This window comes from Bubalus kerabau, unplaced genomic scaffold (genome assembly GCF_029407905.1).
Source record: "Bubalus kerabau isolate K-KA32 ecotype Philippines breed swamp buffalo unplaced genomic scaffold, PCC_UOA_SB_1v2 scaffold_54, whole genome shotgun sequence".
In the NCBI taxonomy this organism is placed as follows: Eukaryota; Metazoa; Chordata; class Mammalia; order Artiodactyla; family Bovidae; genus Bubalus; species Bubalus kerabau.
Window position 1 is genome coordinate 1,102,617 of NW_026577908.1, and position 23,462 is coordinate 1,126,078.

Below are 23,462 nucleotides of genomic sequence, written 5' to 3' on the forward strand. Positions count from 1 at the left end.
AGGGTTGAGATGCAGGAAGAATTTCAGGCAGGGAAAACAGCATCCTGGAAGTCTACGTGACCAGGGAACCTTAGGACGTTCAAGAAATGAAAATGCCCTATGGGATGGAAGCCAAAGAGTGCAGAGGGCATTCCAGGGAAAAGACATCCGAGAAGAACGTGAGGAGCAGGCATGAAGGGAATTGGTCGTATCTTCAATATGATGGGAAAATACAAGAGCCGTTGGAGCAGGATGGTGACAGAATTGCATCTGCATTTCCAAACGGTCATCTTGCTCCACGTCACTAATGATTGGAGAGACTCAACTCCAAACGCCAAGGAGGGACCACTTCGCCCGAGTCCGACTGGGCCTCATTGCAATGTCTGTCCATAGCAGATGCTGGAGAAGCTGTGGAGCAAAGGGAACTCTCCTCCACGCTGAGTAGGAATGGGAGTTGGTACAGCCGGGATGGAAAAAGAGTATGGAGGTTCGCGAAGGAACTAAACGTAGAAGTAGCCTATGGTTCAGCAGTCCCACTCCCAGGCATAGATCCACCCCCAGTCCAAGCCAACAAGCCAGATGCCCCTGTTTGGGCACATCGATCTGTGCGCGCGCTCGCATGCGCATGCGCGATCGCCTGCGAGGCTGGGGGTGGGGCGGGGGCTGGGGCTCTGGCTGGAGTCGGTGCAAGCCCCGGGATTGCCTGAGGCAAGCCAAAGGAGCCCCAGAGGGAGACGGGACGGCCGGTCGTCTGGTTTCCTGAAAGCCGAATGCGAATGCGGAGGGGCTCGCGGGCCGCGGGGAGGCAACCCAGGTCTGCAGCGGGAGTCGGGGCCCCGGCCACCCACTCACTCCCCCCGCCCCGGGAGGGGCTGGGGCTGCGGGGGTGGCGGGGGGGCGAGGGGGGTGTGGGTCCAAGAATTGGGACGCGGGGCGGGGGCTAAAGGACCTCTTCTGGTAGGCAAAAAAGCCTCCAGCACCCGGAATTCCCAGGTGGTCTCCCATCCAAGATACTAAACAGGCCCGACCCTGCTTAGCTTCCGAGATCAGACGAGATCGGGCGCCTTCAGGCCGGTAGGGCCGGAGACGGACGCGGCCGCCGCGGGGCGCCCTAAGAGCCTTGCGCTTCGCCTCCCTTTCGCTCTGACCTGCAGGTCGGGCCAACGGGCCGGCCCTCTCCTCGGGGGGCCGTGCTGTACTTGAGCCGCACGACCCGCGACCGCACTCCAGCCTGCTGACGCCGGCCCGGCCCCCGAACACCGCCAACACCAGACCAGCAACCGCCTGGCCGGGCCCGGGGGCCCGATGGGCTTCCAGGACCCCCCAGTGACCGGGAGGGCGTGCGTGCGTGCGCGCGCGCGGGGCCTGGGGGGTGGGCTGAGGGGTGCGGAGGTCTCGGCGCCCTCCCACCCCCGGCCACTCCAGACCCGGCCGCGCTGGCTGAGCGGGGCCTCCCCCCCCATCCCCTTCGCTGCTCAGGGCCGCGCGACCCCGGAGGTGTCGGTCTTAGGGGCCCGCCGCCTCCCGATCCCCGCGGCCCGGGGGCCTCTGAACCTCCTGCGGGCCTAGGCGCAGCGAATCTTGAGCGCCCAACTTGCCCGGCACCTGCCCGCTGCCCAAACCCACCGGGAGCCACGGAGGCGCGGTCGACCGGAGCGCCTCAGCCCCGCCCCTTTGCCCTACCGAGGCGCCCCCCTTGTCCCCACGCCGCCCGCCAAGCACCCGACCTTCCTGAGAGAGCAGACGAACCACAGGCAGGCACACAGACAGACACACACACTCGCACGCACCCACGCCATGGGAGACAGCTGGCCTGCGCGAGCTCCTCAGCCAGAGCCATAGCACCTGGGAGAGGCCGGGGCCAGACCAAAGGCCCGGCGGATGGCTGTCGGGAGAGACAGAGGCAGAAATCCATGAAGCTTCCGAGACAGACTCCAAGACGGTGAGAGGGAGATACACACACACACACACACACACACACACACACACACACACACGAGTGTGGTCTTTGGAAATTCTTCTGTTCGTAGTTGCTGGGTTGAGCCCAACTTTTATAGGCCCCATGGAGTGCGGCCCATCAGGCTCCTCTGTCCGTGGCATTTCCCAGGCGAGAATACTGGAGTGGGTTGCCATTTCCTTCTCCAGGGGATCTTCCCGACCCAGGGATCAAACCCGAGTCTCCTGCGGGCGGATGCCTTGCCATCTGAACCAGCACATTGCGAATTCCCTAGGCAAAATACAAAGAAAAGGGCTCGTGTGCTACTAAGTGGAAAGATGATTGAAGAAACAGAAGGTGTCCTTTGTTGGTATCTTTGAATCTTTCTTTAGTTTTCGTTGATTTTTACTCTTAAGGCTACTTGAACAAGGCAAGAGAGAAACCCCAGAACTGAAAAGCAATTGACTTTTTTGAAAGAAACCTGTGCAGGTTAAGCACTCTTCGTTTTTGAGAGATGGTGAAACGCAAAATCTTGATTCAACACATATGACTTTGGTGAACTTTATTTCAAATCTCCATGATGAACCCCTAAGGCGTCCAGGAAGAAAGGAGTAGAGCGGGAGACAAAAAGAGCAACCTTTCCCCTTGGCGCCATCCCAACCAGCTGCTTAGTTCCTTCATCTCATGGACTACCATCTGGGCTTATCTGGTTTGTCTGATTCTTGTTTCGGGGCCCGTTTCTAGTCACAAGGCTGTCAAGAGTGGGGGGTGGGGTGGGGGGTGGGGGAAGCCCTTCTTTCCATTCCACATGAGACCCAGTGGACAATCCAGGCCCTGGCCACTGCATAGAGCGTGCAGCAACAATATCAACGGTGATGCTGGTTAACAACGCATATTCCTGGAATCCACTCCGTTGGCTACTGAGTGTGTGCGGTGGTGGTCTGGAACCTATACCTGGAAGCTTTCTTGATGATTGCAAATGACACCAAAGTCCGAGGACGATGGAAGATCTTCACGTTTCTGCAAGAGCCACACACCTCCAGAAGGAACCGCAAGACTTGCCTGACATGGTCAAGGTCTAAGTATTGGACTACACGTCGGAAGGTCTCCACCTTTGCTATGGAAGTCAAACGATCTTTCTTGGAAATGAAAATGGATCACACTGAACGTTCACATTCTTCTAGAGCATTTGAAAAGCCCTAAACTGTAGAAATCTGCTGTACGAGTTCCTTGAAAGCAAGAACCCATACTGATGGATATGTCTTAATGCCTTAGATTGTGCCTTGAATATAGCGTACACATGAACCCAGGAAAGGAAAGAATGGAATCGCCAAATATACAAAGAGATCAAAAGTGCCGAGCCAAGTGACACCTTGAGGCTTCCAAGAACTTTTCTGTCTTTCACACGCTAAGTAACTCCTGAGCACCTACGATGAGCTGGGAGGCATGTAATAAGTTTCTGGAACTAGAAGGCGGAGAGAAGCAGACACAGAGTTCCTGCTTTCACTGAGACGAATCTAATGATACATCACAGGCAGATCCTTTGAGAACTTGTCGAGGGGCCTCTACCCTCACCAAAACCTGGGTGTCAGGGAAGGCTTTTCAGAGTAACCATTGCGTTGAGGTCCATAGGTTGAACCTACGTAAACCAGGGTTGAGATGCAGGAAGAATTTCAGGCAGGGAAAACAGCATCCTGGAAGTCTACGTGACCAGGGAACCTTAGGACGTTCAAGAAATGAAAATGCCCTATGGGATGGAAGCCAAAGAGTGCAGAGGGCATTCCAGGGAAAAGACATCCGAGAAGAACGTGAGGAGCAGGCATGAAGGGAATTGGTCGTATCTTCAATATGATGGGAAAATACAAGAGCCGTTGGAGCAGGATGGTGACAGAATTGCATCTGCATTTCCAAACGGTCATCTTGCTCCACGTCACTAATGATTGGAGAGACTCAACTCCAAACGCCAAGGAGGGACCACTTCGCCCGAGTCCGACTGGGCCTCATTGCAATGTCTGTCCATAGCAGATGCTGGAGAAGCTGTGGAGCAAAGGGAACTCTCCTCCACGCTGAGTAGGAATGGGAGTTGGTACAGCCGGGATGGAAAAAGAGTATGGAGGTTCGCGAAGGAACTAAACGTAGAAGTAGCCTATGGTTCAGCAGTCCCACTCCCAGGCATAGATCCACCCCCAGTCCAAGCCAACAAGCCAGATGCCCCTGTTTGGGCACATCGATCTGTGCGCGCGCTCGCATGCGCATGCGCGATCGCCTGCGAGGCTGGGGGTGGGGCGGGGGCTGGGGCTCTGGCTGGAGTCGGTGCAAGCCCCGGGATTGCCTGAGGCAAGCCAAAGGAGCCCCAGAGGGAGACCGGACGGCCGGTCGTCTGGTTTCCTGAAAGCCGAATGCGAATGCGGAGGGGCTCGCGGGCCGCGGGGAGGCAACCCAGGTCTGCAGCGGGAGTCGGGGCCCCGGCCACCCACTCACTCCCCCCGCCCCGGGAGGGGCTGGGGCTGCGGGGGTGGCGGGGGGGCGAGGGGGGTGTGGGTCCAAGAATTGGGACGCGGGGCGGGGGCTAAAGGACCTCTTCTGGTAGGCAAAAAAGCCTCCAGCACCCGGAATTCCCAGGTGGTCTCCCATCCAAGATACTAAACAGGCCCGACCCTGCTTAGCTTCCGAGATCAGACGAGATCGGGCGCCTTCAGGCCGGTAGGGCCGGAGACGGACGCGGCCGCCGCGGGGCGCCCTAAGAGCCTTGCGCTTCGCCTCCCTTTCGCTCTGACCTGCAGGTCGGGCCAACGGGCCGGCCCTCTCCTCGGGGGGCCGTGCTGTACTTGAGCCGCACGACCCGCGACCGCACTCCAGCCTGCTGACGCCGGCCCGGCCCCCGAACACCGCCAACACCAGACCAGCAACCGCCTGGCCGGGCCCGGGGGCCCGATGGGCTTCCAGGACCCCCCAGTGACCGGGAGGGCGTGCGTGCGTGCGCGCGCGCGGGGCCTGGGGGGTGGGCTGAGGGGTGCGGAGGTCTCGGCGCCCTCCCACCCCCGGCCACTCCAGACCCGGCCGCGCTGGCTGAGCGGGGCCTCCCCCCCCATCCCCTTCGCTGCTCAGGGCCGCGCGACCCCGGAGGTGTCGGTCTTCGGGGCCCGCCGCCTCCCGATCCCCGCGGCCCGGGGGCCTCTGAACCTCCTGCGGGCCTAGGCGCAGCGAATCTTGAGCGCCCAACTTGCCCGGCACCTGCCCGCTGCCCAAACCCACCGGGAGCCACGGAGGCGCGGTCGACCGGAGCGCCTCAGCCCCGCCCCTTTGCCCTACCGAGGCGCCCCCCTTGTCCCCACGCCGCCCGCCAAGCACCCGACCTTCCTGAGAGAGCAGACGAACCACAGGCAGGCACACAGACAGACACACACACTCGCACGCACCCACGCCATGGGAGACAGCTGGCCTGCGCGAGCTCCTCAGCCAGAGCCATAGCACCTGGGAGAGGCCGGGGCCAGACCAAAGGCCCGGCGGATGGCTGTCGGGAGAGACAGAGGCAGAAATCCATGAAGCTTCCGAGACAGACTCCAAGACGGTGAGAGGGAGATACACACACACACACACACACACACACACACACACGAGTGTGGTCTTTGGAAATTCTTCTGTTCGTAGTTGCTGGGTTGAGCCCAACTTTTATAGGCCCCATGGAGTGCGGCCCATCAGGCTCCTCTGTCCGTGGCATTTCCCAGGCGAGAATACTGGAGTGGGTTGCCATTTCCTTCTCCAGGGGATCTTCCCGACCCAGGGATCAAACCCGAGTCTCCTGCGGGCGGATGCCTTGCCATCTGAACCAGCACATTGCGAATTCCCTAGGCAAAATACAAAGAAAAGGGCTCGTGTGCTACTAAGTGGAAAGATGATTGAAGAAACAGAAGGTGTCCTTTGTTGGTATCTTTGAATCTTTCTTTAGTTTTCGTTGATTTTTACTCTTAAGGCTACTTGAACAAGGCAAGAGAGAAACCCCAGAACTGAAAAGCAATTGACTTTTTTGAAAGAAACCTGTGCAGGTTAAGCACTCTTCGTTTTTGAGAGATGGTGAAACGCAAAATCTTGATTCAACACATATGACTTTGGTGAACTTTATTTCAAATCTCCATGATGAACCCCTAAGGCGTCCAGGAAGAAAGGAGTAGAGCGGGAGACAAAAAGAGCAACCTTTCCCCTTGGCGCCATCCCAACCAGCTGCTTAGTTCCTTCATCTCATGGACTACCATCTGGGCTTATCTGGTTTGTCTGATTCTTGTTTCGGGGCCCGTTTCTAGTCACAAGGCTGTCAAGAGTGGGGGGTGGGGTGGGGGGTGGGGGAAGCCCTTCTTTCCATTCCACATGAGACCCAGTGGACAATCCAGGCCCTGGCCACTGCATAGAGCGTGCAGCAACAATATCAACGGTGATGCTGGTTAACAACGCATATTCCTGGAATCCACTCCGTTGGCTACTGAGTGTGTGCGGTGGTGGTCTGGAACCTATACCTGGAAGCTTTCTTGATGATTGCAAATGACACCAAAGTCCGAGGACGATGGAAGATCTTCACGTTTCTGCAAGAGCCACACACCTCCAGAAGGAACCGCAAGACTTGCCTGACATGGTCAAGGTCTAAGTATTGGACTACACGTCGGAAGGTCTCCACCTTTGCTATGGAAGTCAAACGATCTTTCTTGGAAATGAAAATGGATCACACTGAACGTTCACATTCTTCTAGAGCATTTGAAAAGCCCTAAACTGTAGAAATCTGCTGTACGAGTTCCTTGAAAGCAAGAACCCATACTGATGGATATGTCTTAATGCCTTAGATTGTGCCTTGAATATAGCGTACACATGAACCCAGGAAAGGAAAGAATGGAATCGCCAAATATACAAAGAGATCAAAAGTGCCGAGCCAAGTGACACCTTGAGGCTTCCAAGAACTTTTCTGTCTTTCACACGCTAAGTAACTCCTGAGCACCTACGATGAGCTGGGAGGCATGTAATAAGTTTCTGGAACTAGAAGGCGGAGAGAAGCAGACACAGAGTTCCTGCTTTCACTGAGACGAATCTAATGATACATCACAGGCAGATCCTTTGAGAACTTGTCGAGGGGCCTCTACCCTCACCAAAACCTGGGTGTCAGGGAAGGCTTTTCAGAGTAACCATTGCGTTGAGGTCCATAGGTTGAACCTACGTAAACCAGGGTTGAGATGCAGGAAGAATTTCAGGCAGGGAAAACAGCATCCTGGAAGTCTACGTGACCAGGGAACCTTAGGACGTTCAAGAAATGAAAATGCCCTATGGGATGGAAGCCAAAGAGTGCAGAGGGCATTCCAGGGAAAAGACATCCGAGAAGAACGTGAGGAGCAGGCATGAAGGGAATTGGTCGTATCTTCAATATGATGGGAAAATACAAGAGCCGTTGGAGCAGGATGGTGACAGAATTGCATCTGCATTTCCAAACGGTCATCTTGCTCCACGTCACTAATGATTGGAGAGACTCAACTCCAAACGCCAAGGAGGGACCACTTCGCCCGAGTCCGACTGGGCCTCATTGCAATGTCTGTCCATAGCAGATGCTGGAGAAGCTGTGGAGCAAAGGGAACTCTCCTCCACGCTGAGTAGGAATGGGAGTTGGTACAGCCGGGATGGAAAAAGAGTATGGAGGTTCGCGAAGGAACTAAACGTAGAAGTAGCCTATGGTTCAGCAGTCCCACTCCCAGGCATAGATCCACCCCCAGTCCAAGCCAACAAGCCAGATGCCCCTGTTTGGGCACATCGATCTGTGCGCGCGCTCGCATGCGCATGCGCGATCGCCTGCGAGGCTGGGGGTGGGGCGGGGGCTGGGGCTCTGGCTGGAGTCGGTGCAAGCCCCGGGATTGCCTGAGGCAAGCCAAAGGAGCCCCAGAGGGAGACCGGACGGCCGGTCGTCTGGTTTCCTGAAAGCCGAATGCGAATGCGGAGGGGCTCGCGGGCCGCGGGGAGGCAACCCAGGTCTGCAGCGGGAGTCGGGGCCCCGGCCACCCACTCACTCCCCCCGCCCCGGGAGGGGCTGGGGCTGCGGGGGTGGCGGGGGGGCGAGGGGGGTGTGGGTCCAAGAATTGGGACGCGGGGCGGGGGCTAAAGGACCTCTTCTGGTAGGCAAAAAAGCCTCCAGCACCCGGAATTCCCAGGTGGTCTCCCATCCAAGATACTAAACAGGCCCGACCCTGCTTAGCTTCCGAGATCAGACGAGATCGGGCGCCTTCAGGCCGGTAGGGCCGGAGACGGACGCGGCCGCCGCGGGGCGCCCTAAGAGCCTTGCGCTTCGCCTCCCTTTCGCTCTGACCTGCAGGTCGGGCCAACGGGCCGGCCCTCTCCTCGGGGGGCCGTGCTGTACTTGAGCCGCACGACCCGCGACCGCACTCCAGCCTGCTGACGCCGGCCCGGCCCCCGAACACCGCCAACACCAGACCAGCAACCGCCTGGCCGGGCCCGGGGGCCCGATGGGCTTCCAGGACCCCCCAGTGACCGGGAGGGCGTGCGTGCGTGCGCGCGCGCGGGGCCTGGGGGGTGGGCTGAGGGGTGCGGAGGTCTCGGCGCCCTCCCACCCCCGGCCACTCCAGACCCGGCCGCGCTGGCTGAGCGGGGCCTCCCCCCCCATCCCCTTCGCTGCTCAGGGCCGCGCGACCCCGGAGGTGTCGGTCTTCGGGGCCCGCCGCCTCCCGATCCCCGCGGCCCGGGGGCCTCTGAACCTCCTGCGGGCCTAGGCGCAGCGAATCTTGAGCGCCCAACTTGCCCGGCACCTGCCCGCTGCCCAAACCCACCGGGAGCCACGGAGGCGCGGTCGACCGGAGCGCCTCAGCCCCGCCCCTTTGCCCTACCGAGGCGCCCCCCTTGTCCCCACGCCGCCCGCCAAGCACCCGACCTTCCTGAGAGAGCAGACGAACCACAGGCAGGCACACAGACAGACACACACACTCGCACGCACCCACGCCATGGGAGACAGCTGGCCTGCGCGAGCTCCTCAGCCAGAGCCATAGCACCTGGGAGAGGCCGGGGCCAGACCAAAGGCCCGGCGGATGGCTGTCGGGAGAGACAGAGGCAGAAATCCATGAAGCTTCCGAGACAGACTCCAAGACGGTGAGAGGGAGATACACACACACACACACACACACACACACACACACGAGTGTGGTCTTTGGAAATTCTTCTGTTCGTAGTTGCTGGGTTGAGCCCAACTTTTATAGGCCCCATGGAGTGCGGCCCATCAGGCTCCTCTGTCCGTGGCATTTCCCAGGCGAGAATACTGGAGTGGGTTGCCATTTCCTTCTCCAGGGGATCTTCCCGACCCAGGGATCAAACCCGAGTCTCCTGCGGGCGGATGCCTTGCCATCTGAACCAGCACATTGCGAATTCCCTAGGCAAAATACAAAGAAAAGGGCTCGTGTGCTACTAAGTGGAAAGATGATTGAAGAAACAGAAGGTGTCCTTTGTTGGTATCTTTGAATCTTTCTTTAGTTTTCGTTGATTTTTACTCTTAAGGCTACTTGAACAAGGCAAGAGAGAAACCCCAGAACTGAAAAGCAATTGACTTTTTTGAAAGAAACCTGTGCAGGTTAAGCACTCTTCGTTTTTGAGAGATGGTGAAACGCAAAATCTTGATTCAACACATATGACTTTGGTGAACTTTATTTCAAATCTCCATGATGAACCCCTAAGGCGTCCAGGAAGAAAGGAGTAGAGCGGGAGACAAAAAGAGCAACCTTTCCCCTTGGCGCCATCCCAACCAGCTGCTTAGTTCCTTCATCTCATGGACTACCATCTGGGCTTATCTGGTTTGTCTGATTCTTGTTTCGGGGCCCGTTTCTAGTCACAAGGCTGTCAAGAGTGGGGGGTGGGGTGGGGGGTGGGGGAAGCCCTTCTTTCCATTCCACATGAGACCCAGTGGACAATCCAGGCCCTGGCCACTGCATAGAGCGTGCAGCAACAATATCAACGGTGATGCTGGTTAACAACGCATATTCCTGGAATCCACTCCGTTGGCTACTGAGTGTGTGCGGTGGTGGTCTGGAACCTATACCTGGAAGCTTTCTTGATGATTGCAAATGACACCAAAGTCCGAGGACGATGGAAGATCTTCACGTTTCTGCAAGAGCCACACACCTCCAGAAGGAACCGCAAGACTTGCCTGACATGGTCAAGGTCTAAGTATTGGACTACACGTCGGAAGGTCTCCACCTTTGCTATGGAAGTCAAACGATCTTTCTTGGAAATGAAAATGGATCACACTGAACGTTCACATTCTTCTAGAGCATTTGAAAAGCCCTAAACTGTAGAAATCTGCTGTACGAGTTCCTTGAAAGCAAGAACCCATACTGATGGATATGTCTTAATGCCTTAGATTGTGCCTTGAATATAGCGTACACATGAACCCAGGAAAGGAAAGAATGGAATCGCCAAATATACAAAGAGATCAAAAGTGCCGAGCCAAGTGACACCTTGAGGCTTCCAAGAACTTTTCTGTCTTTCACACGCTAAGTAACTCCTGAGCACCTACGATGAGCTGGGAGGCATGTAATAAGTTTCTGGAACTAGAAGGCGGAGAGAAGCAGACACAGAGTTCCTGCTTTCACTGAGACGAATCTAATGATACATCACAGGCAGATCCTTTGAGAACTTGTCGAGGGGCCTCTACCCTCACCAAAACCTGGGTGTCAGGGAAGGCTTTTCAGAGTAACCATTGCGTTGAGGTCCATAGGTTGAACCTACGTAAACCAGGGTTGAGATGCAGGAAGAATTTCAGGCAGGGAAAACAGCATCCTGGAAGTCTACGTGACCAGGGAACCTTAGGACGTTCAAGAAATGAAAATGCCCTATGGGATGGAAGCCAAAGAGTGCAGAGGGCATTCCAGGGAAAAGACATCCGAGAAGAACGTGAGGAGCAGGCATGAAGGGAATTGGTCGTATCTTCAATATGATGGGAAAATACAAGAGCCGTTGGAGCGGGATGGTGACAGAATTGCATCTGCATTTCCAAACGGTCATCTTGCTCCACGTCACTAATGATTGGAGAGACTCAACTCCAAACGCCAAGGAGGGACCACTTCGCCCGAGTCCGACTGGGCCTCATTGCAATGTCTGTCCATAGCAGATGCTGGAGAAGCTGTGGAGCAAAGGGAACTCTCCTCCACGCTGAGTAGGAATGGGAGTTGGTACAGCCGGGATGGAAAAGAGTATGGAGGTTCGCGAAGGAACTAAACGTAGAAGTAGCCTATGGTTCAGCAGTCCCACTCCCAGGCATAGATCCACCCCCAGTCCAAGCCAACAAGCCAGATGCCCCTGTTTGGGCACATCGATCTGTGCGCGCGCTCGCATGCGCATGCGCGATCGCCTGCGAGGCTGGGGGTGGGGCGGGGGCTGGGGCTCTGGCTGGAGTCGGTGCAAGCCCCGGGATTGCCTGAGGCAAGCCAAAGGAGCCCCAGAGGGAGACGGGACGGCCGGTCGTCTGGTTTCCTGAAAGCCGAATGCGAATGCGGAGGGGCTCGCGGGCCGCGGGGAGGCAACCCAGGTCTGCAGCGGGAGTCGGGGCCCCGGCCACCCACTCACTCCCCCCGCCCCGGGAGGGGCTGGGGCTGCGGGGGTGGCGGGGGGGCGAGGGGGGTGTGGGTCCAAGAATTGGGACGCGGGGCGGGGGCTAAAGGACCTCTTCTGGTAGGCAAAAAAGCCTCCAGCACCCGGAATTCCCAGGTGGTCTCCCATCCAAGATACTAAACAGGCCCGACCCTGCTTAGCTTCCGAGATCAGACGAGATCGGGCGCCTTCAGGCCGGTAGGGCCGGAGACGGACGCGGCCGCCGCGGGGCGCCCTAAGAGCCTTGCGCTTCGCCTCCCTTTCGCTCTGACCTGCAGGTCGGGCCAACGGGCCGCCCCTCTCCTCGGGGGGCCGTGCTGTACTTGAGCCGCACGACCCGCGACCGCACTCCAGCCTGCTGACGCCGGCCCGGCCCCCGAACACCGCCAACACCAGACCAGCAACCGCCTGGCCGGGCCCGGGGGCCCGATGGGCTTCCAGGACCCCCCAGTGACCGGGAGGGCGTGCGTGCGTGCGCGCGCGCGGGGCCTGGGGGGTGGGCTGAGGGGTGCGGAGGTCTCGGCGCCCTCCCACCCCCGGCCACTCCAGACCCGGCCGCGCTGGCTGAGCGGGGCCTCCCCCCCCATCCCCTTCGCTGCTCAGGGCCGCGCGACCCCGGAGGTGTCGGTCTTAGGGGCCCGCCGCCTCCCGATCCCCGCGGCCCGGGGGCCTCTGAACCTCCTGCGGGCCTAGGCGCAGCGAATCTTGAGCGCCCAACTTGCCCGGCACCTGCCCGCTGCCCAAACCCACCGGGAGCCACGGAGGCGCGGTCGACCGGAGCGCCTCAGCCCCGCCCCTTTGCCCTACCGAGGCGCCCCCCTTGTCCCCACGCCGCCCGCCAAGCACCCGACCTTCCTGAGAGAGCAGACGAACCACAGGCAGGCACACAGACAGACACACACACTCGCACGCACCCACGCCATGGGAGACAGCTGGCCTGCGCGAGCTCCTCAGCCAGAGCCATAGCACCTGGGAGAGGCCGGGGCCAGACCAAAGGCCCGGCGGATGGCTGTCGGGAGAGACAGAGGCAGAAATCCATGAAGCTTCCGAGACAGACTCCAAGACGGTGAGAGGGAGATACACACACACACACACACACACACACACACACACGAGTGTGGTCTTTGGAAATTCTTCTGTTCGTAGTTGCTGGGTTGAGCCCAACTTTTATAGGCCCCATGGAGTGCGGCCCATCAGGCTCCTCTGTCCGTGGCATTTCCCAGGCGAGAATACTGGAGTGGGTTGCCATTTCCTTCTCCAGGGGATCTTCCCGACCCAGGGATCAAACCCGAGTCTCCTGCGGGCGGATGCCTTGCCATCTGAACCAGCACATTGCGAATTCCCTAGGCAAAATACAAAGAAAAGGGCTCGTGTGCTACTAAGTGGAAAGATGATTGAAGAAACAGAAGGTGTCCTTTGTTGGTATCTTTGAATCTTTCTTTAGTTTTCGTTGATTTTTACTCTTAAGGCTACTTGAACAAGGCAAGAGAGAAACCCCAGAACTGAAAAGCAATTGACTTTTTTGAAAGAAACCTGTGCAGGTTAAGCACTCTTCGTTTTTGAGAGATGGTGAAACGCAAAATCTTGATTCAACACATATGACTTTGGTGAACTTTATTTCAAATCTCCATGATGAACCCCTAAGGCGTCCAGGAAGAAAGGAGTAGAGCGGGAGACAAAAAGAGCAACCTTTCCCCTTGGTGCCATCCCAACCAGCTGCTTAGTTCCTTCATCTCATGGACTACCATCTGGGCTTATCTGGTTTGTCTGATTCTTGTTTCGGGGCCCGTTTCTAGTCACAAGGCTGTCAAGAGTGGGGGGTGGGGTGGGGGGTGGGGGAAGCCCTTCTTTCCATTCCACATGAGACCCAGTGGACAATCCAGGCCCTGGCCACTGCATAGAGCGTGCAGCAACAATATCAACGGTGATGCTGGTTAACAACGCATATTCCTGGAATCCACTCCGTTGGCTACTGAGTGTGTGCGGTGGTGGTCTGGAACCTATACCTGGAAGCTTTCTTGATGATTGCAAATGACACCAAAGTCCGAGGACGATGGAAGATCTTCACGTTTCTGCAAGAGCCACACACCTCCAGAAGGAACCGCAAGACTTGCCTGACATGGTCAAGGTCTAAGTATTGGACTACACGTCGGAAGGTCTCCACCTTTGCTATGGAAGTCAAACGATCTTTCTTGGAAATGAAAATGGATCACACTGAACGTTCACATTCTTCTAGAGCATTTGAAAAGCCCTAAACTGTAGAAATCTGCTGTACGAGTTCCTTGAAAGCAAGAACCCATACTGATGGATATGTCTTAATGCCTTAGATTGTGCCTTGAATATAGCGTACACATGAACCCAGGAAAGGAAAGAATGGAATCGCCAAATATACAAAGAGATCAAAAGTGCCGAGCCAAGTGACACCTTGAGGCTTCCAAGAACTTTTCTGTCTTTCACACGCTAAGTAAATCCTGAGCACCTACGATGAGCTGGGAGGCATGTAATAAGTTTCTGGAACTAGAAGGCGGAGAGAAGCAGACACAGAGTTCCTGCTTTCACTGAGACGAATCTAATGATACATCACAGGCAGATCCTTTGAGAACTTGTCGAGGGGCCTCTACCCTCACCAAAACCTGGGTGTCAGGGAAGGCTTTTCAGAGTAACCATTGCGTTGAGGTCCATAGGTTGAACCTACGTAAACCAGGGTTGAGATGCAGGAAGAATTTCAGGCAGGGAAAACAGCATCCTGGAAGTCTACGTGACCAGGGAACCTTAGGACGTTCAAGAAATGAAAATGCCCTATGGGATGGAAGCCAAAGAGTGCAGAGGGCATTCCAGGGAAAAGACATCCGAGAAGAACGTGAGGAGCAGGCATGAAGGGAATTGGTCGTATCTTCAATATGATGGGAAAATACAAGAGCCGTTGGAGCGGGATGGTGACAGAATTGCATCTGCATTTCCAAACGGTCATCTTGCTCCACGTCACTAATGATTGGAGAGACTCAACTCCAAACGCCAAGGAGGGACCACTTCGCCCGAGTCCGACTGGGCCTCATTGCAATGTCTGTCCATAGCAGATGCTGGAGAAGCTGTGGAGCAAAGGGAACTCTCCTCCACGCTGAGTAGGAATGGGAGTTGGTACAGCCGGGATGGAAAAGAGTATGGAGGTTCTCGAAGGAACTAAACGTAGAAGTAGCCTATGGTTCAGCAGTCCCACTCCCAGGCATAGATCCACCCCCAGTCCAAGCCAACAAGCCAGATGCCCCTGTTTGGGCACATCGATCTGTGCGCGCGCTCGCATGCGCATGCGCGATCGCCTGCGAGGCTGGGGGTGGGGCGGGGGCTGGGGCTCTGGCTGGAGTCGGTGCAAGCCCCGGGATTGCCTGAGGCAAGCCAAAGGAGCCCCAGAGGGAGACGGGACGGCCGGTCGTCTGGTTTCCTGAAAGCCGAATGCGAATGCGGAGGGGCTCGCGGGCCGCGGGGAGGCAACCCAGGTCTGCAGCGGGAGTCGGGGCCCCGGCCACCCACTCACTCCCCCCGCCCCGGGAGGGGCTGGGGCTGCGGGGGTGGCGGGGGGGCGAGGGGGGTGTGGGTCCAAGAATTGGGACGCGGGGCGGGGGCTAAAGGACCTCTTCTGGTAGGCAAAAAAGCCTCCAGCACCCGGAATTCCCAGGTGGTCTCCCATCCAAGATACTAAACAGGCCCGACCCTGCTTAGCTTCCGAGATCAGACGAGATCGGGCGCCTTCAGGCCGGTAGGGCCGGAGACGGACGCGGCCGCCGCGGGGCGCCCTAAGAGCCTTGCGCTTCGCCTCCCTTTCGCTCTGACCTGCAGGTCGGGCCAACGGGCCGCCCCTCTCCTCGGGGGGCCGTGCTGTACTTGAGCCGCACGACCCGCGACCGCACTCCAGCCTGCTGACGCCGGCCCGGCCCCCGAACACCGCCAACACCAGACCAGCAACCGCCTGGCCGGGCCCGGGGGCCCGATGGGCTTCCAGGACCCCCCAGTGACCGGGAGGGCGTGCGTGCGTGCGCGCGCGCGGGGCCTGGGGGGTGGGCTGAGGGGTGCGGAGGTCTCGGCGCCCTCCCACCCCCGGCCACTCCAGACCCGGCCGCGCTGGCTGAGCGGGGCCTCCCCCCCCATCCCCTTCGCTGCTCAGGGCCGCGCGACCCCGGAGGTGTCGGTCTTAGGGGCCCGCCGCCTCCCGATCCCCGCGGCCCGGGGGCCTCTGAACCTCCTGCGGGCCTAGGCGCAGCGAATCTTGAGCGCCCAACTTGCCCGGCACCTGCCCGCTGCCCAAACCCACCGGGAGCCACGGAGGCGCGGTCGACCGGAGCGCCTCAGCCCCGCCCCTTTGCCCTACCGAGGCGCCCCCCTTGTCCCCACGCCGCCCGCCAAGCACCCGACCTTCCTGAGAGAGCAGACGAACCACAGGCAGGCACACAGACAGACACACACACTCGCACGCACCCACGCCATGGGAGACAGCTGGCCTGCGCGAGCTCCTCAGCCAGAGCCATAGCACCTGGGAGAGGCCGGGGCCAGACCAAAGGCCCGGCGGATGGCTGTCGGGAGAGACAGAGGCAGAAATCCATGAAGCTTCCGAGACAGACTCCAAGACGGTGAGAGGGAGATACACACACACACACACACACACACACACACACACACACACACACACGAGTGTGGTCTTTGGAAATTCTTCTGTTCGTAGTTGCTGGGTTGAGCCCAACTTTTATAGGCCCCATGGAGTGCGGCCCATCAGGCTCCTCTGTCCGTGGCATTTCCCAGGCGAGAATACTGGAGTGGGTTGCCATTTCCTTCTCCAGGGGATCTTCCCGACCCAGGGATCAAACCCGAGTCTCCTGCGGGCGGATGCCTTGCCATCTGAACCAGCACATTGCGAATTCCCTAGGCAAAATACAAAGAAAAGGGCTCGTGTGCTACTAAGTGGAAAGATGATTGAAGAAACAGAAGGTGTCCTTTGTTGGTATCTTTGAATCTTTCTTTAGTTTTCGTTGATTTTTACTCTTAAGGCTACTTGAACAAGGCAAGAGAGAAACCCCAGAACTGAAAAGCAATTGACTTTTTTGAAAGAAACCTGTGCAGGTTAAGCACTCTTCGTTTTTGAGAGATGGTGAAACGCAAAATCTTGATTCAACACATATGACTTTGGTGAACTTTATTTCAAATCTCCATGATGAACCCCTAAGGCGTCCAGGAAGAAAGGAGTAGAGCGGGAGACAAAAAGAGCAACCTTTCCCCTTGGCGCCATCCCAACCAGCTGCTTAGTTCCTTCATCTCATGGACTACCATCTGGGCTTATCTGGTTTGTCTGATTCTTGTTTCGGGGCCCGTTTCTAGTCACAAGGCTGTCAAGAGTGGGGGGTGGGGTGGGGGGTGGGGGAAGCCCTTCTTTCCATTCCACATGAGACCCAGTGGACAATCCAGGCCCTGGCCACTGCATAGAGCGTGCAGCAACAATATCAACGGTGATGCTGGTTAACAACGCATATTCCTGGAATCCACTCCGTTGGCTACTGAGTGTGTGCGGTGGTGGTCTGGAACCTATACCTGGAAGCTTTCTTGATGATTGCAAATGACACCAAAGTCCGAGGACGATGGAAGATCTTCACGTTTCTGCAAGAGCCACACACCTCCAGAAGGAACCGCAAGACTTGCCTGACATGGTCAAGGTCTAAGTATTGGACTACACGTCGGAAGGTCTCCACCTTTGCTATGGAAGTCAAACGATCTTTCTTGGAAATGAAAATGGATCACACTGAACGTTCACATTCTTCTAGAGCATTTGAAAAGCCCTAAACTGTAGAAATCTGCTGTACGAGTTCCTTGAAAGCAAGAACCCATACTGATGGATATGTCTTAATGCCTTAGATTGTGCCTTGAATATAGCGTACACATGAACCCAGGAAAGGAAAGAATGGAATCGCCAAATATACAAAGAGATCAAAAGTGCCGAGCCAAGTGACACCTTGAGGCTTCCAAGAACTTTTCTGTCTTTCACACGCTAAGTAACTCCTGAGCACCTACGATGAGCTGGGAGGCATGTAATAAGTTTCTGGAACTAGAAGGCGGAGAGAAGCAGACACAGAGTTCCTGCTTTCACTGAGACGAATCTAATGATACATCACAGGCAGATCCTTTGAGAACTTGTCGAGGGGCCTCTACCCTCACCAAAACCTGGGTGTCAGGGAAGGCTTTTCAGAGTAACCATTGCGTTGAGGTCCATAGGTTGAACCTACGTAAACCAGGGTTGAGATGCAGGAAGAATTTCAGGCAGGGAAAACAGCATCCTGGAAGTCTACGTGACCAGGGAACCTTAGGACGTTCAAGAAATGAAAATGCCCTATGGGATGGAAGCCAAAGAGTGCAGAGGGCATTCCAGGGAAAAGACATCCGAGAAGAACGTGAGGAGCAGGCATGAAGGGAATTGGTCGTATCTTCAATATGATGGGAAAATACAAGAGCCGTTGGAGCGGGATGGTGACAGAATTGCATCTGCATTTCCAAACGGTCATCTTGCTCCACGTCACTAATGATTGGAGAGACTCAACTCCAAACGCCAAGGAGGGACCACTTCGCCCGAGTCCGACTGGGCCTCATTGCAATGTCTGTCCATAGCAGATGCTGGAGAAGCTGTGGAGCAAAGGGAACTCTCCTCCACGCTGAGTAGGAATGGGAGTTGGTACAGCCGGGATGGAAAAGAGTATGGAGGTTCGCGAAGGAACTAAACGTAGAAGTAGCCTATGGTTCAGCAGTCCCACTCCCAGGCATAGATCCACCCCCAGTCCAAGCCAACAAGCCAGATGCCCCTGTTTGGGCACATCGATCTGTGCGCGCGCTCGCATGCGCATGCGCGATCGCCTGCGAGGCTGGGGGTGGGGCGGGGGCTGGGGCTCTGGCTGGAGTCGGTGCAAGCCCCGGGATTGCCTGAGGCAAGCCAAAGGAGCCCCAGAGGGAGACGGGACGGCCGGTCGTCTGGTTTCCTGAAAGCCGAATGCGAATGCGGAGGGGCTCGCGGGCCGCGGGGAGGCAACCCAGGTCTGCAGCGGGAGTCGGGGCCCCGGCCACCCACTCACTCCCCCCGCCCCGGGAGGGGCTGGGGCTGCGGGGGTGGCGGGGGGGCGAGGGGGGTGTGGGTCCAAGAATTGGGACGCGGGGCGGGGGCTAAAGGACCTCTTCTGGTAGGCAAAAAAGCCTCCAGCACCCGGAATTCCCAGGTGGTCTCCCATCCAAGATACTAAACAGGCCCGACCCTGCTTAGCTTCCGAGATCAGACGAGATCGGGCGCCTTCAGGCCGGTAGGGCCGGAGACGGACGCGGCCGCCGCGGGGCGCCCTAAGAGCCTTGCGCTTCGCCTCCCTTTCGCTCTGACCTGCAGGTCGGGCCAACGGGCCGCCCCTCTCCTCGGGGGGCCGTGCTGTACTTGAGCCGCACGACCCGCGACCGCACTCCAGCCTGCTGACGCCGGCCCGGCCCCCGAACACCGCCAACACCAGACCAGCAACCGCCTGGCCGGGCCCGGGGGCCCGATGGGCTTCCAGGACCCCCCAGTGACCGGGAGGGCGTGCGTGCGTGCGCGCGCGCGGGGCCTGGGGGGTGGGCTGAGGGGTGCGGAGGTCTCGGCGCCCTCCCACCCCCGGCCACTCCAGACCCGGCCGCGCTGGCTGAGCGGGGCCTCCCCCCCCATCCCCTTCGCTGCTCAGGGCCGCGCGACCCCGGAGGTGTCGGTCTTAGGGGCCCGCCGCCTCCCGATCCCCGCGGCCCGGGGGCCTCTGAACCTCCTGCGGGCCTAGGCGCAGCGAATCTTGAGCGCCCAACTTGCCCGGCACCTGCCCGCTGCCCAAACCCACCGGGAGCCACGGAGGCGCGGTCGACCGGAGCGCCTCAGCCCCGCCCCTTTGCCCTACCGAGGCGCCCCCCTTGTCCCCACGCCGCCCGCCAAGCACCCGACCTTCCTGAGAGAGCAGACGAACCACAGGCAGGCACACAGACAGACACACACACTCGCACGCACCCACGCCATGGGAGACAGCTGGCCTGCGCGAGCTCCTCAGCCAGAGCCATAGCACCTGGGAGAGGCCGGGGCCAGACCAAAGGCCCGGCGGATGGCTGTCGGGAGAGACAGAGGCAGAAATCCATGAAGCTTCCGAGACAGACTCCAAGACGGTGAGAGGGAGATACACACACACACACACACACACACACACACACACGAGTGTGGTCTTTGGAAATTCTTCTGTTCGTAGTTGCTGGGTTGAGCCCAACTTTTATAGGCCCCATGGAGTGCGGCCCATCAGGCTCCTCTGTCCGTGGCATTTCCCAGGCGAGAATACTGGAGTGGGTTGCCATTTCCTTCTCCAGGGGATCTTCCCGACCCAGGGATCAAACCCGAGTCTCCTGCGGGCGGATGCCTTGCCATCTGAACCAGCACATTGCGAATTCCCTAGGCAAAATACAAAGAAAAGGGCTCGTGTGCTACTAAGTGGAAAGATGATTGAAGAAACAGAAGGTGTCCTTTGTTGGTATCTTTGAATCTTTCTTTAGTTTTCGTTGATTTTTACTCTTAAGGCTACTTGAACAAGGCAAGAGAGAAACCCCAGAACTGAAAAGCAATTGACTTTTTTGAAAGAAACCTGTGCAGGTTAAGCACTCTTCGTTTTTGAGAGATGGTGAAACGCAAAATCTTGATTCAACACATATGACTTTGGTGAACTTTATTTCAAATCTCCATGATGAACCCCTAAGGCGTCCAGGAAGAAAGGAGTAGAGCGGGAGACAAAAAGAGCAACCTTTCCCCTTGGCGCCATCCCCACCAGCTGCTTAGTTCCTTCATCTCATGGACTACCATCTGGGCTTATCTGGTTTGTCTGATTCTTGTTTCGGGGCCCGTTTCTAGTCACAAGGCTGTCAAGAGTGGGGGGTGGGGTGGGGGGTGGGGGAAGCCCTTCTTTCCATTCCACATGAGACCCAGTGGACAATCCAGGCCCTGGCCACTGCATAGAGCGTGCAGCAACAATATCAACGGTGATGCTGGTTAACAACGCATATTCCTGGAATCCACTCCGTTGGCTACTGAGTGTGTGCGGTGGTGGTCTGGAACCTATACCTGGAAGCTTTCTTGATGATTGCAAATGACACCAAAGTCCGAGGACGATGGAAGATCTTCACGTTTCTGCAAGAGCCACACACCTCCAGAAGGAACCGCAAGACTTGCCTGACATGGTCAAGGTCTAAGTATTGGACTACACGTCGGAAGGTCTCCACCTTTGCTATGGAAGTCAAACGATCTTTCTTGGAAATGAAAATGGATCACACTGAACGTTCACATTCTTCTAGAGCATTTGAAAAGCCCTAAACTGTAGAAATCTGCTGTACGAGTTCCTTGAAAGCAAGAACCCATACTGATGGATATGTCTTAATGCCTTAGATTGTGCCTTGAATATAGCGTACACATGAACCCAGGAAAGGAAAGAATGGAATCGCCAAATATACAAAGAGATCAAAAGTGCCGAGCCAAGTGACACCTTGAGGCTTCCAAGAACTTTTCTGTCTTTCACACGCTAAGTAAATCCTGAGCACCTACGATGAGCTGGGAGGCATGTAATAAGTTTCTGGAACTAGAAGGCGGAGAGAAGCAGACACAGAGTTCCTGCTTTCACTGAGACGAATCTAATGATACATCACAGGCAGATCCTTTGAGAACTTGTCGAGGGGCCTCTACCCTCACCAAAACCTGGGTGTCAGGGAAGGCTTTTCAGAGTAACCATTGCGTTGAGGTCCATAGGTTGAACCTACGTAAACCAGGGTTGAGATGCAGGAAGAATTTCAGGCAGGGAAAACAGCATCCTGGAAGTCTACGTGACCAGGGAACCTTAGGACGTTCAAGAAATGAAAATGCCCTATGGGATGGAAGCCAAAGAGTGCAGAGGGCATTCCAGGGAAAAGACATCCGAGAAGAACGTGAGGAGCAGGCATGAAGGGAATTGGTCGTATCTTCAATATGATGGGAAAATACAAGAGCCGTTGGAGCAGGATGGTGACAGAATTGCATCTGCATTTCCAAACGGTCATCTTGCTCCACGTCACTAATGATTGGAGAGACTCAACTCCAAACGCCAAGGAGGGACCACTTCGCCCGAGTCCGACTGGGCCTCATTGCAATGTCTGTCCATAGCAGATGCTGGAGAAGCTGTGGAGCAAAGGGAACTCTCCTCCACGCTGAGTAGGAATGGGAGTTGGTACAGCCGGGATGGAAAAGAGTATGGAGGTTCGCGAAGGAACTAAACGTAGAAGTAGCCTATGGTTCAGCAGTCCCACTCCCAGGCATAGATCCACCCCCAGTCCAAGCCAACAAGCCAGATGCCCCTGTTTGGGCACATCGATCTATGCGCGCGCTCGCATGCGCATGCGCGATCGCCTGCGAGGCTGGGGGTGGGGCGGGGGCTGGGGCTCTGGCTGGAGTCGGTGCAAGCCCCGGGATTGCCTGAGGCAAGCCAAAGGAGCCCCAGAGGGAGACGGGACGGCCGGTCGTCTGGTTTCCTGAAAGCCGAATGCGAATGCGGAGGGGCTCGCGGGCCGCGGGGAGGCAACCCAGGTCTGCAGCGGGAGTCGGGGCCCCGGCCACCCACTCACTCCCCCCGCCCCGGGAGGGGCTGGGGCTGCGGGGGTGGCGGGGGGGCGAGGGGGGTGTGGGTCCAAGAATTGGGACGCGGGGCGGGGGCTAAAGGACCTCTTCTGGTAGGCAAAAAAGCCTCCAGCACCCGGAATTCCCAGGTGGTCTCCCATCCAAGATACTAAACAGGCCCGACCCTGCTTAGCTTCCGAGATCAGACGAGATCGGGCGCCTTCAGGCCGGTAGGGCCGGAGACGGACGCGGCCGCCGCGGGGCGCCCTAAGAGCCTTGCGCTTCGCCTCCCTTTCGCTCTGACCTGCAGGTCGGGCCAACGGGCCGCCCCTCTCCTCGGGGGGCCGTGCTGTACTTGAGCCGCACGACCCGCGACCGCACTCCAGCCTGCTAACGCCGGCCCGGCCCCCGAACACCGCCAACACCAGACCAGCAACCGCCTGGCCGGCCCGGGGGCCCGATGGGCTTCCAGGACCCCCCAGTGACCGGGAGGGCGTGCGTGCGTGCGCGCGGGGCCTGGGGGGTGGGCTGAGGGGTGCGGAGGTCTCGGCGCCCTCCCACCCCCGGCCACTCCAGACCCGGCCGCGCTGGCTGAGCGGGGCCTCCCCCCCCATCCCCTTCGCTGCTCAGGGCCGCGCGACCCCGGAGGTGTCGGTCTTCGGGGCCCGCCGCCTCCCGATCCCCGCGGCCCGGGGGCCTCTGAACCTCCTGCGGGCCTAGGCGCAGCGAATCTTGAGCGCCCAACTTGCCCGGCACCTGCCCGCTGCCCAAACCCACCGGGAGCCACAGAGGCGCGGTCGACCGGAGCGCCTCAGCCCCGCCCCTTTGCCCTACCGAGGCGCCCCCCTTGTCCCCAAGCCGCCTGCCAAGCACCCGACCTTCCTGAGAGAGCAGACGAACCACAGGCAGGCACACAGACAGACAGACAGACAGACACACACACACACACACACACACACACACACGAGTGTGGTCTTTGGAAATACTTCTGTTCGTAGTTGCTGGGTTGAGCCCAACTCTTATAGGACCCATGGAGTGCGGCCCATCAGGCTCCTCTGTCCGTGGCATTTCCCAGGCGAGAATACTGGAGTGGGTTGCCATTACCTTCTCCAGGGGATCTTCCCGACCCAGGGATCAAACCCGAGTCTCCTGCGGGCGGATGCCTTGCCATCTGAACCAGCACATTGCGAATTCCCTAGGCAAAATACAAAGAAAAGAGCTCGTGTGCTACTAAGTGGAAAGATGATTGAAGAAACAGAAGGTGTCCTTTGTTGGTATCTT

General features: G+C 57.7%; 7 pseudogenes; all 7 read right to left on the reverse strand.

Moving 5' to 3' along the window:
* Positions 1-947: 947 nt before the first annotated feature.
* Positions 948-1,067, reverse strand: LOC129640934 (uncharacterized; annotated as a pseudogene).
* A 3,445-nt stretch (positions 1,068-4,512) lies between these two features.
* On the reverse strand, positions 4,513-4,632 carry LOC129640945 (uncharacterized; annotated as a pseudogene).
* Positions 4,633-8,069: 3,437 nt separating this feature from the next.
* Positions 8,070-8,189, reverse strand: LOC129640956 (uncharacterized; annotated as a pseudogene).
* A 3,436-nt stretch (positions 8,190-11,625) lies between these two features.
* Positions 11,626-11,745, reverse strand: LOC129640967 (uncharacterized; annotated as a pseudogene).
* Positions 11,746-15,181: 3,436 nt separating this feature from the next.
* LOC129640976 (uncharacterized) lies at positions 15,182-15,301 on the reverse strand (annotated as a pseudogene).
* Positions 15,302-18,749: 3,448 nt separating this feature from the next.
* On the reverse strand, positions 18,750-18,869 carry LOC129640979 (uncharacterized; annotated as a pseudogene).
* Positions 18,870-22,305: 3,436 nt separating this feature from the next.
* On the reverse strand, positions 22,306-22,425 carry LOC129640980 (uncharacterized; annotated as a pseudogene).
* Between the last annotated feature and the right edge of the window lie 1,037 nt (positions 22,426-23,462).